Below are 13474 nucleotides of genomic sequence, written 5' to 3' on the forward strand. Positions count from 1 at the left end.
TCCCTAAGGCTCAACAACAAACCGTCATGATCAGACTCATTCAGTTGTACTTCCTCAGAATCACTAAGCTTGTCAGACCCTACCTATATGATGACAAAATAATCTTCACTTCAAAAATTCACATCAACTTCAAATATTTCCAACATCTATTTTTTTCCTCGTTAGCCTAAACTACTCCATTAAGAGCATCATCTTTAGCACAAGTTGGAATCATCACTATTTCATCAATTATGGGATACTTCAATATTCCCATCACAGTTTTATAACATCATTAATCATACATAATCATGATCATCATATAAACTCATTACAAATTTATAACATCACTATCGTCAATCAAAAATCATCATTATCATCCCATAAATATATATCATACAATGCATCCATCTTTTATTATCACATCACATAAATTTGTCTAATCAAACATATGCACAAAATTTCATTCGACATCCAACATTACAATAATATCAAATACCACACAATTATCGAATATTAAATCAATCAACACCTTATAAACATTTCTATTTTGACATTTTAATCTCACAATACTCATATTTTCACATTAATTAATTTATCTCTCAAAGGGCTACTCTTGAATGTAGTGAGTCCCAAATGAATTATTGGGAAATATGGTTTTGCCGTCATCTCACAGTATATTATACTCATGAAATCAAACACTCTCTCACCCCCTACCTTATTATGACGCTTTCTCAAACACGGAAATCAATGAAAGTTTTCAACAACAGGTGCAGATCGACAACATACAGCAAGCGAATCCGAATAAACAACAAGTTCACAAAACCGTGTAGACGTGATTGATAAATTATGCGGAACATAAAAATAAATGTTAAATAATTAATAATAATTCTAGGAATAAAAATGGAGTCAAAAGATCTAAAAAAACGACCGGAAAAGTCTCACCGATTCGTTCGAGCGCCGAAAGGGTCTGACGTCAACTTCACTGAAAAATACAAATGAGTAGTACCGGTTGAAAATTTCGACGAGAGGAATCCAAAAACGATGTCATTTTTTTAAGACGACAAATGTGGTGATTGGAATCGGCCAAAAATAGCTCGTCGAAGGAAAGAAATGCAGTTGTTTCTGATTAAACGGAGCTACGATCGATAAAATTGATGTTAATAATGGATTAAGTGGCCAATTTTGTGTGGGATAGAGGTTAGGATCGATTCAAATGGCAAGGAATTGATGGGAATGAATTGTAGAGGAAGAGATTTTCTTTTATGGCTGCATTGCATTTTCAAGAAGATCAAGTCTTTTTGAATTTTTTTTTAAATACAGATTGAAAGGTGCAAATAGCAAAGACTCAAAACCGATGTGTATAAATCAAATAGCCCAAACAAAACAATAGTAGAAACAAACAACAAAGAGGCCAGCAAAAAATGGTCTACCCCTAACTTTATTTTATTGTTTATTTTATTTTTAAAGTGTCCCAAATAATTTAATTATTTGTTCTATTCATCCATAATTAAAATATTATTCTCTAAAATACTAACATTAAAATACTAATATTTGTCCTCACTCTTTAAGAATACAAATTCATTTTATTTATTTTTTAAAAAAATTTAATAAAATATTCAACCGTAAAATATGTACACTAAATTACTATTATTTTTAGAAAAAAAATATAAAATAATAAAATATAATATTGTTATTTATATCACTTATTTAGTCAAATATATACAAGATTAGCATATCATAAAAACACCTATATATTGAAAATTAGTCAAAACATTTATCAACATACATTCTAAAATAATTTTAACACCAAATTAATTATTAAAAATCTTATTTCATTAATAAAATAGTTTATTAAAAAAATTAGGGTGTTACAGTCAACACGTCACCTATTTTATAATTTTTTAATCATAATAACTAATAGTTATCGTTCTCTCCAACCCAGTACCTAAAAAAAGTTTACTAAATGCATCATATCAATAACTCTATATAATTATATTTCAACAAAATTCAATTATTGTTATACAATATATTTAATGGGAACCGTAAAAAGGTGAAGAGAGGGAGCGTGCCAATAAATGCACCATCTCTATAAGAACTATTTTTTACACCACAATGACATCGCTTATAAAGAATGTCACTTATGAGGGGAATGACTCCTCATTGTGGATGACCCTAGAGGAACAAGTCATGAACAATGTTTGGTTTGGTTTATACAAGATTTGGGTCAATGAAACAATTTTGAACAATAAAGGAGATAGTGGTGGAACAACTGATTCACGCGGTAAAGTGCTACTGTAATACTGTCATGATGATAACAAGATCGAGAAAAATACAGTGATAGGGTTGCTGCGTAGAATAATACGGTTGTGCAACAACATAGGGAGAGCGACACAAATGTCTCCTATAAAATAATTTTTGTTCTCGTCAAAACAATTAAGGGTCATTGTTTTTCAACTCAACTTGGTTCTAACAGTATTATAATCGCCCTATTTAATGATAATACTTTGACTATGAATATTTTAAGAATAGCGTTCTAATATTTAACAGGGTTTCACGATCAAGTCATATTTGATGTTCTATTAAACGAACTATATATTCTAAGGACTTTATTATATTGTACAGTTAATAACATAACAAATGATGTCTTGTACATTTAACCAAAATTATATATATGACTTAAATCCATGATAAGAATAATAATCTATATTAAATAGATTGACGCTAAGGCTTACACCAACATCTTTGTAATAGATCATTAAGACTTTCCGGTTATATGAATGTTATGAGCAATGTCTTAAATCTTCTTCTTATTATACCTAGAAATAATTGTCACAAGTTAGACATTGTTGTCGATTTTGTTCATTTAAACAAAGTTCTTTATATAACACTTAAAAAATAAATTAATAAGAGAGTCGTTGGGGATGAGCAAATAATGTTGCATTTGTACAACTAGTTGTTTGATATTACACATTTTTATTATGCAAGTACTCAAACTACATTGTACTTATTCCATATAATTTAACATCTACTTACCATATTTTTCAGTCACATCACTTGTTGAGAAAAGGTGACACTCCATTAAACGGAACATGTTATTACTGGTGATCTCTTATAGCTCTTGAGGAATGTGGTTTCATAGGAAACTTGTTCATTGATTTCAAATATATTGTCGATTAAAGGAGTATTTTTAAGAATGTATTATTTGAAAAGAAAAAAAAAATTATTGTGAAAAGTAGGGTGTTACAATTTAGACAACTCATGTAATCTTGAAAGATAGAAACAATTTGAGTAAAATACCACATTAGAACCGGAAACTCATCACATTTTAAACCATCAAAATGTAGCCAATCAATATCTTCCATTCACTCTCGTCTAAAAAAAATCATCTCAACAAATGATACGTCACCCTTGATGCTTTTATCTCAAGAATTCAATCACACAAGAAGTGAATAAGAAAAAATATTTAATCTTGATTATAATCTTAAATGAATGAAGAATGAGTAAAAGTTTTCAACCTTAGAATGATGGGACATATCCATCTTCGAACCCTTTTTTTTATTTCACGAAAAACATTCAATTGAAAAGCGATCTAAGCGATCATTTATTTTTGCTTAGAAAATTGACTATGTTAGAAAAAAAGGAAAAAATGAAATAAAATCAATTGAAAATTTTGTAATAAAATTTGCTTTAAAATTCAATAATTATAGATTTCTTTCTTACTATAAAAAAATAGGAACAAAATACATGTTTTGTAAGCATTGATATTTATATCTATTTGTAAGCATTGATTTTTATATTTATTTGTAAGTATTAATTTTTATATGATCATTATTTTTATTTTACTTTTCATCTTGAATATACTAATATTTCTTTTTTCTTTTATTGACTAAATTAATATACTATTATTTCTTGTATCTTATGTTTAGTATGTCATTCCTACTTAAGCTTTGAATAGATATTTCTTCATTAGAGGTATTATGTGTTTATAATGAACAAACTTAGAGTACTATTTTTAGCACAAAAACTCAATAATGTTGAAAATGATAAGGTGTGACTACTTGGTTTTAATTATTTTTGTTATTAAATGAAACTATGCTATGATTTATCTTTTATTGAAGAAATAAAATATGTACATGAGCACTGATAAGATAAAAATGACCACAAATTGTGAATTACTTTGAAAATATTCAATGTATGACGTAATATTTTTTATCTCTATGAAAAATATCTTCTTGAAAAGTGTTTAAAATAAACAAATTCAAAGTACTATTTTTTAAAAGCAATGATATCTTCTCGTGATTTTCTTTATATTGCCATTAGTAGATTCAAAAATAAAGTCATCAACATAAATTTGAATAATAACAATGTCATCTCTTATTGATTTTCTAATCATGGTGGTGTCTACTTGTCCTTTTTCAATTTTTTTTTACACAAGAAATTATTTAATCTATCATATCATGCCCTAGGTGCTTGTTTTAGACCATACAATGATTTCTTAAGTTTAAACACATAGTCTAGAAATTCAGAGCTTTCAAAACCTGAGGATTTTTTAACATAGACTTCTTCACTTATATATCCATTTAGAAAGACACTTTTGACATTCATTTGAAATAATGTAATGTTATTATAAGCAACAAAGGAGAGTAGGATACGAGTTGTCTATAACCTGACCACTAGAGCAAATGTATCAATATAATCGATACCATCTTGTTACTGTAACTTTGTGCAACCAGTCATGCTTTGTTTCTAACAACTTCTCCTTTTTCATTTAACTTGTTTCTAAAAATCCACTTGGTTCTAATAATTTTTTTCTTTGGTTTGGATACTAGATTCCAAACATCATTCCTTTTAAATTCTTTCAACTCTTTTTGCTTTGCAAGTATCCATCTATCACATGCTAGTGCTTCCTCAACAAAAGTAGGTTCAATTAATAATAGTATATCACATAACTTGTTATATATATATATAAAGAGCCTTAAATGTAGTAGGTGCTACAACCAAGCAAGTATGTTTGGTATCAACACTGAAAACTTTTATTTTTCTTTGGAGCACGAGAGATCCAGTTATGTGGGATCCTAATTGTGGATTGCAGACTTACGAGTTGCAACACTAACAATATGTTTTTGTTTCAAAAAAATTAAAATCCATAAATCACATGATCATTAAATACATTTTTGACACGTTCTTGCGTTTCTTGTTGAAACTATCAGTACCAAATAGCAGCGTTGATTATTATGATACAGGATAAAAAGATTTGGTTTTTCAAATGTTAAACTTACCGCACAAGAATATACCGTTATTACTTATGTATTATAAATATTAATTTAAAATAATATTAATATGTGACACATTTTTAAGACACATTTTCTTTTATTCGTATAAATATTAATAAATTTAAATAAAACTCAAATAATTTATTAAGATATATGTATATTAAATTTTAATAAATAAAAAATAACATATCAAAATATATGTGTATTAGAGAATATGTTAATTAGCATTGGTACAATATGCTCTGAGCATTTTAACACTTAACCATATTCATTTATCAATTGCGATGTCTTTTTCCGTCGCTATTTACAAAATTCGAACATTATCATCGTTCTTTTATAATGGTTTTTGTGGCTAGTTTCTCTCAAAACCCATTCCCATTTCTCAAAGAAGCATCTAAATGGTTTTTGCAATTTGTTTATCTCAAAACCTTCTTTTCTTGAAGCCATATTCATCCAATGTTGATGCCACTTTACAAATCAAGTGTTGCTCACAATCACAAAGCAAATCAATCACATCTAATATTGAAACAAAGAAAAGGTGTTTGAGATGCAACACCCTTTACTCAGATCAACATAATTCTCCAGCTTCTTGCTCTTTCCACGGTCATACAAATGGTATGTTTGTCTTTGCTTATATTTTACTTTTTCTATAGCGCCACACACAGCGGTAGATATAGATTTTTTTTATCGGATAGTAAAATAATATATATTTTGACAAGAGAAAAATATGACAATCTCTTATAAAATGTACAATTATAATGACTAAACTAACACAAAATACATTAGAGTTCTATAAATTACAATTACAATGATAATCTCGTATGTTGCTATTGAGTTTCGAAAAATTATTTATAAAATGTTTTTCAGCCACAAAAGATATTACTGGATTGAGTCGCGAACTAGATTGATATATTTAATACGTTTCGCGGCACTGCCTATATCGTGCAAGACAGATTATCAACCATGAAGTCCCTAGGATAAAACAGTCCCAACAAACTGTATCAGAGTTCTATTGCACATTAGAAAACCGTTCTAGAATTACACTCTCAATATGACAGTTAAAAACACTCGTAATATGAGACTACAACCACTCATAAATCGAAAGAATTATGACACAAAAATCTCTCTAAAAGGATAGTGGTATTAGGACCACTCAAAAATCGAATAGACTACGGCACAAAAACCGCTTTAACAGGATAATGGTATTAGGACCACTAAAAAATCGAATGGATTACAACAAAAAAAACCGCTCTAAAAGGATACTAGTATTAAGACCACTGAAAAATCGAAGGAACATAAAGAAATGAGAGAATTGAATCGGAAGTGCATTGAGCAGAAGATGGAGAAGAGAGAAAGTTGGGAATTGCATCCAACTTTGGTGTACTCTTCACAAGAGTTTGAAGCTCTTTATATAGTGATGGAAGCAAATTCACCTATATTAAATATCAAATGTAGGGCTTTAGTATTTATAGAGTTGAAAACTACTCAAGAGTTTTTCAACGTGGGACTTCAACAATTTTTAAATTCACATACTAACATACTCTCTATGTTCCAACAATTGTCATATACAAAATTTAATATTTTGAAAATATTCAATGATTTTTTTTATTGTCAACACTATGAATGGGAGAAAGATAGATGTTATGAACAAATTATGCAAAGTTATTATATGATTATAGGCTTAGAGAGCCATTAGACTAGAGAACAATTTAGAAAGGATAAAGTAGTATCATGTGAGAAAGAAGATTATTTTCATTATCAATTGAATCATATTTCCAGCCTTATATATGCTTTACATAATGTCTTTCAAAGAGATAGCATAATAACTACCCCAATTATCCTTCTAACTTCTCAACAACCATAAAGTCATAATCCATTATTAACAATTTATCCACCTTTGATGAACTTTATGTTAGACAACTCCTAAGATCTTCAAGCAATGTTTGAACTACAAGTTTGACAGGGCCATTGTTGGCATGTCAGCTGGATTATCATCAATCTTGATCTTCTCCAAATATACCTCCCATTTTGTAATAACTTCCCTCACAAAATAGAGTTTAACATCTATATATTTAGTTTTATCTGAAGTAGCAATGTCAATCACAAAAAAAGGAGGTTGAATTTTGATTTCACCTTTTTAAAATTTTCTGTTAAAACTTAAAGAATATAATTCAAGATTAATCTTGGTTATGTAAACAGAAAACGGAGAACGTTCTTGGTTAGTGAAAAACACACAATTTAACTTATTTATTTAATTTGATAATCAAAAGACTAGAAATAAATAGAGATCAAGGAAGAGATATCACACTGAGATATATCCTGGTTCACCCAACCCATGTTACGTTCAGTCCTAACAGTAGTGAGATTTTTCATTAAGCGTTCAAAACGGATAACATTTTTGGTGTTTATACCACCAGTACAGATCAACCTTGATCTGTTATACAACTCTATCTTTCCACCCATAAATACTTTCAATAGTTTACCTTTCAATCTTTAGAGAGGATTTTTACACTTCACCTTTTGACCATAAAAGAATTTTCTACAAACTACTCAAACAATATAGTCTTGAGTTACAAAGTGATTATTTAAAGAGATTGATAGAATCTGAGTATTATCAACTCGTGTTTGAGGATAGATTCTTACAAAAAAGAAATCAGTAGAATGATTCTGATATTTGAAGAAGAAAACAAAATCAAATCTTTTGTTTGTGATCGAGAAGCTTTTAAGTATGTAAGTGATGTATTGCTTTGCTCTTGAAGCTCTTAATTTTCTTGATCTTGGGGTTCATTTTATAGGCTTCGGGAAGGTTGATGATAGCTCATTTGACTGTTGGAAAGGGTCCAACTGTCATGTGTCAGATTGTGGAAAAAAGTTAGATTTCAAACCAAGAATATTTTTGACTGAACATTCTTCGTTTTTTCTATTTTCTGCATAACTTCCAGATCTGATACTTTCTTTGTCATCTTCTTTGGATAGTGTTTGAAGGTTACTTTAGAAGTTGGAGAATGATCATTCTTGAACATGGAAAATGATATTCGTCATTTTTTAGTCATGCCTTTTATTCTTTGATATTTTGGAGTGTTTCTTTCGCTAATGTGAGAGTTGTACATTCCTTGTAAAGTACTGGAAATGCATTTGTAAATTGCAAGAGTTTTCCTTGCATTAACAGATGATTTGAACTTTCTTGATGAAATGAAAAACGTGGAGAACGTTCTTGGTTTTCCAGAATCTTGTCAAGAACATTCTTGTTTCTAGTTGTTCATTTTTTAATCTTTTGGGGTAGATCTTTTCGGTATGATGTTTGTGTACCTACTTCTAGTACCTTCATAATAAGGATTCGTTTATCAACAAAAAAGAAATGTTCTTGTCTATCACAAGCCATCAACTTTGGGGATTAATCTTGTTTTTTATTCTTGATGCATTGATTTGCTTTTGTTGATCATTTTCTCTTTGAATCTATCCAAAATAATCTTGATTATATAATTATGTTCCTTTGTAGTAAATATTGGTGATTTGCAATGTAGAATGATGTACTTTCATTGCCCTGATCGATCTTAAACTAAAGAAGACTTTGTTCTTTGTAAACTAGAATGTTCTTGGATTAATACTGTGAAAAGGAGAACGTTCTCTGTTTTTCAAACTTCAGTTTTAATAACCAGAACATTCTTCGTTTTTCAGACTGTTGTCCAGTATGATCAGAACGTTGTCAAGAATGTTCTTCATTTTTTCTGTTTAATAACCAAATTACATTCTTCGTTTATCAGATTTGATCTCACTTCTTTCAAATGATCTTGCTTCTAATTTATAGCATAGTGTGATCATTGATTGTTGTATGAATAGATTTGATCATCTTCTTCATGAAAATATTATCTTAAAAATGTAATAATCATTCTCTTCAATGATTGATATATGATACATTTCTTTTGAGATTGTTTCATTATTGAGTGGATACTTATGCACTTTGATGATGTGAATGGATTCTTTCTTGTTCATTTATGCAATTCATGTTCCTTAAACAAAACTCAAGTGCAATCATTAGTAGACCGCCATTCATAAAACTTAATCATTTATTTCATAAGGCTTGTTGTCATTAAAAACATATTTTAAAAAGGTTTTTGCCTCAATACTCTCATGATACACTTGGTTTCTAGCTAAGAGAATACCACCTATACTATCATAAAACACCTTTGGAACCACTTGTTCTTCTGCCATACTTGTTGTCATTCTTTTCATTCAAGTTGTCTTCTTTATTGCCTCGGTAACAACAATAAACTCATCTTCTGTAGTTGATAGGGATACCAAATGCTGAAGATTGCACTTCCAACTCATAGTGTTACCAAATAACTTGTAAACATAACATGTCAATGACCTTCTAGTGTCAAGACATCCTGCACAATATGAATCTACAAAACCAATTACTTTATTAATGTCATCTACACAGAGTAGTAGGTAGATAACAACGTTAAGTATGGTTTCCCTTAAGTAAACACAACCATCATATTCACACCTTTTAAATCCATTCTCTAAAATGAAGGTGTCAAATCTTTTGTACCATTGCATAGGGGAATGTTTTAAGTTATAAAGAGATCTTTTAAGCAAGCAAACATTGTCTTTTTCACATTCTTTAATAAACTCCTCTGGTTGAGTCATGTGATTTTGCTCCTTAAGTTCACCGTGTAAAAAGGTCATTTTCATATCAGGTAGTTCCAAATTCATATTTTCTTAAGCAACTAAGCCCAAAACCATCCTTATTGAAGTGTATTTTACAATAGGTGAAAACACATCATTGTAATCGATTCTCTCACATTGAGTGGATCCTCGTACAACTAATCTTGCTTTGAATCTAGCTTTCTCAACCCTTAGAATGCCTCGTGATTATTAAAACTCCACCTTCAACTTTGTAAGCACAACCCTACTCATCTAGCATACCAAGGGAAATTATATGTCACTTTAAATCAAGTACATGCCATACCCTTCGTAAGATCCTTATTCCTCCATCTACAAGTTTAAGTTTATGGAGCAAATTCCAATAACCTTTTAGGCTTTTTTATTTCCTAAAAATATTTGCACTCCATGATTTTCACCATACGAGACAAACCATTCCTTGTTTGGAAACATGAAAAATGCATCCAAAGTCAAGGACCTATTCTTGATGAACTTTGCCTTTTGAAAGACACGTTACCTCATCCCTCTTATATCCTTTTGAGAGAACATAAGCATCGCCATAGTGTTGTTGATACCAATCTGTTATGAACAAACTCTTCAAAGTTCTTCTATGACTATTGAATTAGAGAGCTATAAGAATAAAGAACAATTTAGAAAGAATAAAAGATTGTCATATGAGAAAGAAGATTATTTTCATTGTCAATTGAATCACATTACAAATCATTTATATGTTTTACATAATGCCTCTCAAAGAGGTTACATTCATTTATAAAAAGATTAACATAATAACTACTCTAACTAACGTCCTAATTTCTCAACAACCATACAGTCCTAATTCACTATTAACAATAGAAATGTGAAAAGATGGAAAATATAATTTTAATTTGTAAGTGTATTCAACAGATATAAAATATATGTAAATAAGTAACAGTGAGTGAATCTTAGTATACCTAGAACTAAAAAGTTTTATGGAAACTTAAAACAATAATGTCATAAAAAATTTATTTTCTTGTAAAGGCAAGAGTCCCCATTGCTAAGGTATTGACAATAATGACCTTTTTCCTAAATTAATATTAAGAAAGCCTGCGGAAAAATGAAGTTCAAGCATAAGTCTTTTTGGTAATTTTTGCTAGGCAATCACATTTTCCAATGCAAGGTGGCATGACATTAACAACTAGTTTGTGAATCTATATTCCACGTGCAGGAGACCACATTGTCTTTCTAATTCATCTCATCTTCATTTTCCATGTTCATTGCTAAACTAAAGAACAATAAAAATTAAGAGAGACGGTGATTTTGGGGCTTTTTTAATATATCTTAAATATAAAAATAATATAGTAGAGTATAAAAGAGAGAAATTTCATGGTGGTGGTTGTATGGCCATTGATTGGTGGTTATATGGAGATGTAGCTTGGCGGTGGTTTCCCAAGATAAGAAAAATGTGAGTTGTATGCAACTTGAGAGACAAAAGAGTAAGGAGAAAATAAATATAAAGGAAATGTAAAGAGGAGGCGCTACTCTAAAAAGTGTGTTTTTTATTTATTTAATATTTTACTTTTATATTCTCTTTTCTTTCCAAATTTTCTATTATATCTATATTAAATTTTATATACTAAAATATTATATATTTTCACTTTCAAGAAGTGGTAAGATAGAAATGCGACTAATTCTTTTTTCTCCTATAAGATACCTCAAATACATTTAATACAAAGATATATATCAAAGTTAATAGTAAATGTGTTCAAAGAGATAATTTGATATATTATTTTAACAATTCTTTTTAATTTTGTAGCATATTGTAAATAAATTAACATTGCATTTTATTTTATTAACAATTTTTTTTTTATTTTTTTCTCTCCAGAATTAATAAATAAATAAAATGAGGGAGTTGTTAATTTATCTGTAATATAATAAAATATGAGAAAATTGTTAATTTTTCTGCAATAAACTTCTTTTTATTTGTTTTCACACATATATTCAAGCATAATTTATTTTTTCATTAAATGTATTTTTTTATTAATATACTTTTATTTTTTAATTATTTTAATTATTTTTGTATTTATTAAATTAATAATTAATTATTTATTATAAAAAAAATTGTAATAGTTGTCGTATATGTGGATTCAATTTTCTAATTGAAAAAAACATATCTTTGATGTGGTCGCATTCCGCTTTAGGACATCCTGAATATAAAAAAAAAAAAAAAATTGATATATATAATCAAAAAATTTGAACAAACAGATAATACAAAAGAAATTCAACCTCTTTTCTTGTCTTTTCTTTTTAGAATCGATTTAATATTTATAATAATATTAAGGTTATTTCTAGAATGGGTTTAATAAAAAAAAATTATTAATAATAAATATAATAAGCAAGAACCCAAGTCTCGCCCACTAAACCTTCGAAAATGAAAATTTTTCCAAATTAAAATTCATTAACTTAAAAATGTATTATTGGCACTAAAAATGTGATTGTGTTCTCCATTTATCTTTCTCTTCACATGGGAGTGGTGCATTATTTGATTTTGTGAACCCATAAAATCAACATATGTATTTGTATTTTGATGTATTTTTAGGGATAAAAATTGGTACTTTTTTAGGATCAACTCAACATTTGGATGTATGTTGAGGTTTTAATCATCTAATTCGTGGTTTTTTAAGTTCGCCAAAAATTGAATTCTAAAGATAAAATAAAAAACTAAAAATTAATTTTGGAAAAATAAATAGATCAAAAATATATTAAGAGTGAGAGTGCATAATAATAGTTCCCATGATAATATGTTTACAACTAAGGGACTTTGCTCTGTTTGATAATCATACACAATTATCCTCTGACATGCTTTTATGATCGTACAATACAGGATTTTTAATTGCAATTTTTGTTTTTCTATGAACTATATAACATGATCGTATTTAAAGCAATGCAATTAAACAGTTTCAATTTTGTAGGAGAGAGGGGTCTATTTTCATTTGCTCCACCTCACCAAGGAATTGATGGATATTGGAGTGATAAATCAGGAGTAACTGTATACAAATGGAATGAGAAGAATAATAGACCAAATACTGGTCGTGCAAATTGGAAGAAAAGATGGAGTTGTTGTGCTGAGTATGATGAGAATTCCCCTCCATGTAGAAAGGGTTGGCATGTTTCTTATGATGATGATTTCACTCTATATTAACTTCTCTTTTTATCTTTTAATTTTTAAGAGAAATGAATTCTTGATAATTTAGATTTTGATCGAAAGATAAGTAAGGTCTAATTAATAATTATTTTAACAAAGCCAATAAGAGGCATGTTGATTGTCGATGTCCAAATAGGGCTGAAAAACACCAAACTTTTTAGTTCACCTTCCTTGTTGGAAGTATAGTTTTGAAATACATGAAACTAGATTATGGCCCGCGCGCTGCGCGGATATTAATTAATTAATTTTATAAGTTTTATAACTAATATTTTATGTAGTTTATAAAATTAATTAATTAATTTTATAAATATAGTTATCTTATAATATTACTTTATTGATTTGTAATAATTGAATATGATTAGGAAAATTAAAATGA

At 28.7% G+C, this 13474-nt stretch overlaps 1 long non-coding RNA gene and 1 pseudogene across 1 annotated transcript; one reads left to right on the forward strand and one right to left on the reverse strand.

Annotated features, from left to right (window-relative positions):
• Nucleotides 1-253, reverse strand: part of LOC101491628 (glucan endo-1,3-beta-glucosidase-like) — a 3383-nt pseudogene extending 3130 nt beyond the window's left edge.
• Nucleotides 254-5473: 5220 nt separating this feature from the next.
• Nucleotides 5474-13366, forward strand: LOC101490445 (uncharacterized). The gene is made up of 2 exons (XR_012163881.1): nt 5474-5867; nt 12866-13366. It is a non-coding gene; the product is annotated as an uncharacterized lncRNA (long non-coding RNA).
• The last annotated feature ends 108 nt before the right edge of the window (nt 13367-13474 follow it).

This window comes from Cicer arietinum, chromosome 7, assembly GCF_000331145.2.
Source record: "Cicer arietinum cultivar CDC Frontier isolate Library 1 chromosome 7, Cicar.CDCFrontier_v2.0, whole genome shotgun sequence".
Classification (NCBI taxonomy): Eukaryota; Viridiplantae; Streptophyta; class Magnoliopsida; order Fabales; family Fabaceae; genus Cicer; species Cicer arietinum.